We start from the raw sequence: 6,000 nt of genomic DNA, 5'->3' as shown, positions 1-6,000 counted from the left end.
GGTGACTGCAGGAAGGTAGCTCAGGCTATGACACTGCATCTTTGGTCACCAGAGTGGGCTGGGTTGGGGCAGAGGCAGGCACTGACAAGCATTCTATTCACCTCACCCCACTGCAGCCTAACAGCCTGGGAGAAGGCAGTGGGGGACAGCAAGGCAATGTGCTGGGAGCCGTGCCGGTCACAGGTGGAGTGCAGGGCTTGATGAAGGCTGGCCACTGCCCCCTCATCCCTGCTCTGAAGTTCCAGGGCTCCAAGGCCCTGCTTGGTCGCTGAGGGCCATCAAGAAGGAGGGAAGTTGCTAGAGCTTTCCCAATTCAACAGCATCAGAGTAGACACTTGGAAATATACCAAGCAGGATCACGCCTATTCAGGCTTCTAATCCTCAGCCCCTCCTGGGCTGCGCATGGGAGGTGGACTGCAGAATACCCCAAAGTGCAGGTTGACAAAGGCCTCCCTGAGCCCTTGTGCCCATCTGTGCTGGGGTAGCTCATTCACTCAACTCTCTGTATGAATTTCTTGTGACTGCTGTAACGAATGACCACAGACTTTGTTGCTCAAAACAACACAATTTTATTACCTTACAGGTCTAGAGGTCAGAAATCCAAAATCATTCTTATTTGGCCAAAGTGAGGGTTTTGACAGGGCTAGTTCCTTCTGGAAGCTCTGAGAGTTGGCTTCCTTGTCTTCTTCTGCTTCTACAGATCACTTGCGTTTCTTTCCTCGCAGCCCTTCCTCCGATCACTCCACTCTGGTTTCCATCATCACATCTCCTCCTGTTGACTCTGACTCTCCTGCCTGCCTTATATAAGGACTGTTGTACTTATATTGGGCCCACTGGATAATCCAGGATAACCTCCTCATCTCAAGATTCTTATTTATTTGTTTATTTAGGAGATGGAGTCTCGCTCTTGTCACCCAGGCTGGAGTGCAGTGGCGTGATCTCCGCTCACTGCAACCTCTGCCTCCCAGGTTCAAGTGATTCTCCTGCCTCAGCTTCCTGAATAGCTGGGATTACAAGTGGGCACCCCCACGCCCAGCTGATTTTTTGTATTTTTAGTAGAAATGGGGTTTCACTATGTTGGCCAGGCTGGTCTTGAATGCCTGACCTCAAGTGATCCGCCCACCTCGGCCTTCCAAAGTGCTGGGATTACAGGCATGAGCCACCTCGCCCGGCCTCATCTCAAGATTCTTAATTCAATCACATTTTCAAATCCCTTTTACCCTGTAAGGTAACATAGTTAACAGGTTCTGGGGATTAGAACATGGACACTTTTTGGGGGACATTTCAGCCTACCACACCACCTTTCTAACCTTTCTCTGGGCTGGGGATCGAGGTACCCTTCTGCCTGAAATACTCACCTGCACCCCTGGCCCTTCGTGTGCTCCCTCCAAGCATCCTTCGTGTCTTCCCAGGCTGGTTGGTGCCTAAGTGCTCCAGCTCACAATGATCTATCAGGAAATAGAAACCTTGTAGAAAGTCACCTTGAAGTGTGGGGAGCCTCCTTGGATTATTTTGAGTCACAAAATACAATTTAGGGAAGATCTCTTGGCCTGAATAACCTCAGTCATTGCTGGTGTTGGATGCTGATGGAAATCATCTGATGAAATAATTTTTTTTAAAAAAATAGTAAAGAAATTTAGAACTGATTTAGAAATCATCCCCAGAGTTTTGATTTTATGGTTGCTCGTGTTAGATGTTATCAACAAGCTCTCTGTAGATCACTTAAAAAGCAATCTAGTTAAAAGTTGCATTATGGAGAATGGGGTCAGGGATGGGAAGAACTCTCCTAATGTTTTACAAATGGTATTTATGGCTCCAGATAAAATCTCTGGTGGCCACATTATTCAAGGATTTGTAAAGTGCTTTATCTGAAATACCTTCTTAGACATGAATATGAAGGTTCCGAAAATTGTGTTCAATGGCCCGTGTGTCCCAGAAGATCCTAATGTAAAGATACATATTTCTAAAGTAATTTAATTTATAGAATAGGATTAAACATATGTGTAACTTCATTAAGAAAATGTAACGGCTTTGGGACCAATTACAGGGCTTTGAGCAGCCACAATAGGCTCAGGAGGGCTGTGCCTGTGTAAAGTCCCCTCCCAGACACCACCAGGGTACAGAGCTGGGATGGTGCATGGCTTGGGCAAGTCCATCTGCCCAGAGAGAGAAGGCCAAGGTTAGCCTGTGGGTGGGGACATGGTGGCCTCACTCCACATTTGTACTGCAAGCCTTCCAGCCGCAGGGGCGCCTCCCTGGACCCAACTTGGTGTTCCATTCATGGGGGCACCCACAGGTGTGGCTGAGCCCGGGTATGTGGAATGTGGGGGTCCGACTCAAGAAGCAGAACCCACAGGACTGTCTAGCCTGGGTGTTCTGCCAAAGCACAAGGGCCCTGTAAGGTGGGAGGCAGTTGGCACGGGACTTCTAGAAGGCGTGGGAAGGATCTTAAAGGACAAAGCACAAACAAGGAGTGAGTCTCCGTGGGCATTCTGGAAAGGCATTTTGCAGGGTGTGGGGTGGGCATGGGAGGCATGGCTCTTTGAGGCCACAGGAGGCCTGATGGACCGGAAAAGAAAAGAGGAGAGGCTGGGCGTGATGGCTCATGCCTGTAATCTCAGCACTTTGGGAGGCCGAGGTGGGCGGGTCACTTGAGGTCAGGAGTTCAAGACCAGCCTGGTCAATATAGCGAAACCCTGTCTCTACTAAAAATATAAAAAATTAGCCAGGCATGGTGGCTGGTGGCTCCCAGCTACTCGGGAGGCGGAGGCAGGAGAATCACTTGAACCTGGGAGGTGGAGGTTGCAGTGAGCCGAGATCGCGCCACTGCACTCCAGCCTGGGCTCTGTCTCAAAAAAAAAAAGAAAGAAAGAAAGAAAAAGAGAGAGATATAGAGAAAAGAAAAAAGAAGGAAAGAAAGGAAGGAAGGAAGGAAGGAAGGAAGGAAGGAAGGAAGGAAGGAAGGAAGGAAGGAAGGAAGGAAGGGAAGGAAGGAAGGAAGGAAGGAAGGAAGGAAGGAAAGAAAAGAAGGAAGAGGAGAAGGAAAGAAGACAAGCACTTAGGAGGGTGGGGCTCCCAGCTCAGAAAGTTCTCTGCATGGGGGAGAGCACCCAGCTTCCCCTACCTTCCCCAGGACAGGGGCCTCTGTGGCCTCAGCCCAGATTGCACCAGGCCAGGCTGTGTAAGGGCCCCATACCCTTGGCGTGGGTGTTCTCAGGGGTGGAGAGTGTGTGCTGGGCAGGATGCCACCACCATAGCCACTGAGCCCTGGGCCTTGCGTGGGGGCTGGGGAGTGAGCTGAGGGCTCCTGAGATGGCTCAGGCCGGGCCCAGACAGGAGAGAGGAAGCTTGCAGTGGCCTCTTCCTTCTGGGCCCAGGCTGAAATGAGAGATCAGTCAGGGTGGCGGGAGACTGCCCAGCTGTGTGCACCCTGGGGGAGACCGTCTGTGCTCCTGACCTTTATGTGGGGATGGACCCCACCTCAGGACTCAGAGCTGCTGCTCTTCAGGAAGTCTTCCATGCCTGCGCCATCCCCAGCTTGGCACATGTGCTCTCTGAGTGGGCGTGGGTGCCACAGACCAAAGCAATGGGTGAAGTTCTGGAACATGTCCTGCTTCCGCTTGTCTGATGGTGCAGGGAAGCAGAGTGAGCCTCTCTCTGGGGATGTGCAGGGCTGCCAGGAACACACACACACTCAGGGTCCCTGAAGTCTTCATGGGGGCCACTGTGTAAGGAGAGGAGGCAGGTGGGACTCTTGCCTGCAGTTAGGCTGTAGGTGTTGGAAAGCTCATTCAGGACGGAATGGAGCTCCAGTGCTTCCATCATCTCCATGCGCCTTGCAAGTAGGTGGCCATTTCTTTTGTTTCCAAAGCTCTGCCTGCACAGAGATTCACCTGCCCTTCAGTTTTGCTTTTATCTTCCAGCTCCTACCAATCAACGGTTCTCCATTCTTTCAGCCCCTTGGCTTCGGCTGCTTTCTAGCCTCTGCTCCCCCTGGCCACCCCCGCCCCACCTCCCGCTTCCCTCTGCCTATCTGCAGAGGCCAGGCCGCTACAGCCTTCGGCAATGCCAGCATCACAAAAGGCAAAGGGAGAGGAGGAGCTCTTCCAGATTAGAGGAGCCGAAGGAGCTGGCTGTAAAGTGGAGGGTGTGATCCTGGGCTGGAGAAGAATACTCTAAGGAAAACTAGTGCCTAACCTGAAATGGGGCAGTGGATTAGATAAGAGCACAGCGGCAGTGTTGAACGTCCTATTTGTTAACTCGCTGTGGTTAGATACAGGGATGACCTTTGTTCTTGGTAAACACATACTGAAGTATTAAGGGGAACGGAGCACCATTTATGCAACCTGTTATCAAATGGTTCAAGAAACAATGATACATGTTTTTAAAGAAGTCCACAAGGACTTCTTGCCAAATTCCAGAGACAGTTAAGAGAGTGAGAGACTGAGGGTGAGCGGGAACAAGAACAAGAGAATAATGACAGCCCCCACCTGTGTTGGGGACCACTACATTGGTGTGTCGGCATCTCTGAGCTGTGGAACGGCCCATGGGGAACACACTGGCTCTGGAACCCAGCCACGATGCCGTCAGCGAGTGGTCAGGATTGTGGAGTCCCACGACCCAACGCAGTTCCCGTGGCTGCCCATGCTTTCGGGCATCTTCTGAACACTCTATCTGGGGCAATGTCCGGCCGCTGCTTAAGGGGCCTCTACTCTCGCTGCAGAGGAGCTGGGGTGGCAGGCATCACAGAGCACTGGCATTCCTCTGCAGCCAGTGGGGCGAAGCTGGTGGTGGGGTGGGGCTGGCAAGTGGGGGTTCTGGGCACCCAAGAGGCCCCTCGACCCATGTTTCTTCCTCCCCTGGGCACTCCTGGTCATGCAAGTTTCCATGGATCCAGAGGGTCCTGCTGCTGCGGCAATTCGGGGAGGCTCCTGCCTCTGCCCAGAATGGGTGAGCCGGCACTACGCAGTGTCTTCCGAGGGCAAGGCCTTGTGCTCCCAGGCCCCGCCCTGTGCCAAGTCACTGAGAGTGGAGGCCCCGTGATCTCTTCACCTTTCTTGGGAACAAAACCCACCTCCCAAGGTTGTTGATTGGAGAGGTTCCCAATCAAAGGAGTGACTGGGAGAGAGTTCATTGATAAGTGAAGCATCGTATTAGCAGTACAGTGCAGGAGGCACGTCAGTATTCCCATTGTCATCTTCATTCCAAGACCACAACCAGGACAGGAGCCCCTCCATGGATGGACCCTCAGGTGATGATGATGCAAAGGAGAAAGGAGGGTGTTTAAGGGGGTGTGTTCTGTTGTCTGCCCTCTCTAGAGGGACCTGCATTGTACCCATTCCCAGAAAGGACATGGCATGGCGTGATGGGCTGACACAGGGGACAGGAAGGGCCCAGGGCATTGCCCACTTAGCACTCCAGCTGCAAAAGCAGCTGTATGTGTCCTGAGGCCCATGCCTCCTGGTCATAGCCGATTGGATCAAGAGAAGGCGCCTATCCAGGGAAAATCAGTCTACGGGCTGCCTACTGACCCATGGAAAAATGAGTGGGACTAATTAGATCCTCTCGTTCAAGATTCAGCCATTAGGAGGGGAGTGGTCACAGTGCTGCAGGTGGTCAGTCAGGGGTGGGGCTGGAGGGCCAGGGCAGTGCTGAATATAGTTCTAGGAGAGCAGCACCTCTCTGTGAACTGTCAGTAGCGGGGAGAGGAGGGCGGAGAAGGCAAAGGCAGAGATGATGATAATTGCTCGCGTGTATTGATTACTATGGGCCAGGCACTATTCTAGGATCACTTAATCGTAATCCACAGAGCAGGCACTATTCCACCATTCTTATTGTACAGATGAAGGAACGGCTATAGAGAGATGAAGAAACTTGCTGAAGGCCACACAGCTTGTAGTGGTAGAGCTGCCCCTTCAAGCTCAGACTGGTGACTGCAGTGTCACCCTGCTGCCTCCTTCACGGTGTGTGGCTGCTTTGGTCCCAGGCCTGGGCACTGCA

The sequence above is a fragment of the Mandrillus leucophaeus genome, unplaced genomic scaffold, assembly GCF_000951045.1.
Source record: "Mandrillus leucophaeus isolate KB7577 unplaced genomic scaffold, Mleu.le_1.0 Scaffold736, whole genome shotgun sequence".
Lineage (NCBI taxonomy): Eukaryota > Metazoa > Chordata > Mammalia > Primates > Cercopithecidae > Mandrillus > Mandrillus leucophaeus.
This window is presented reverse-complemented; position numbering follows the sequence as displayed.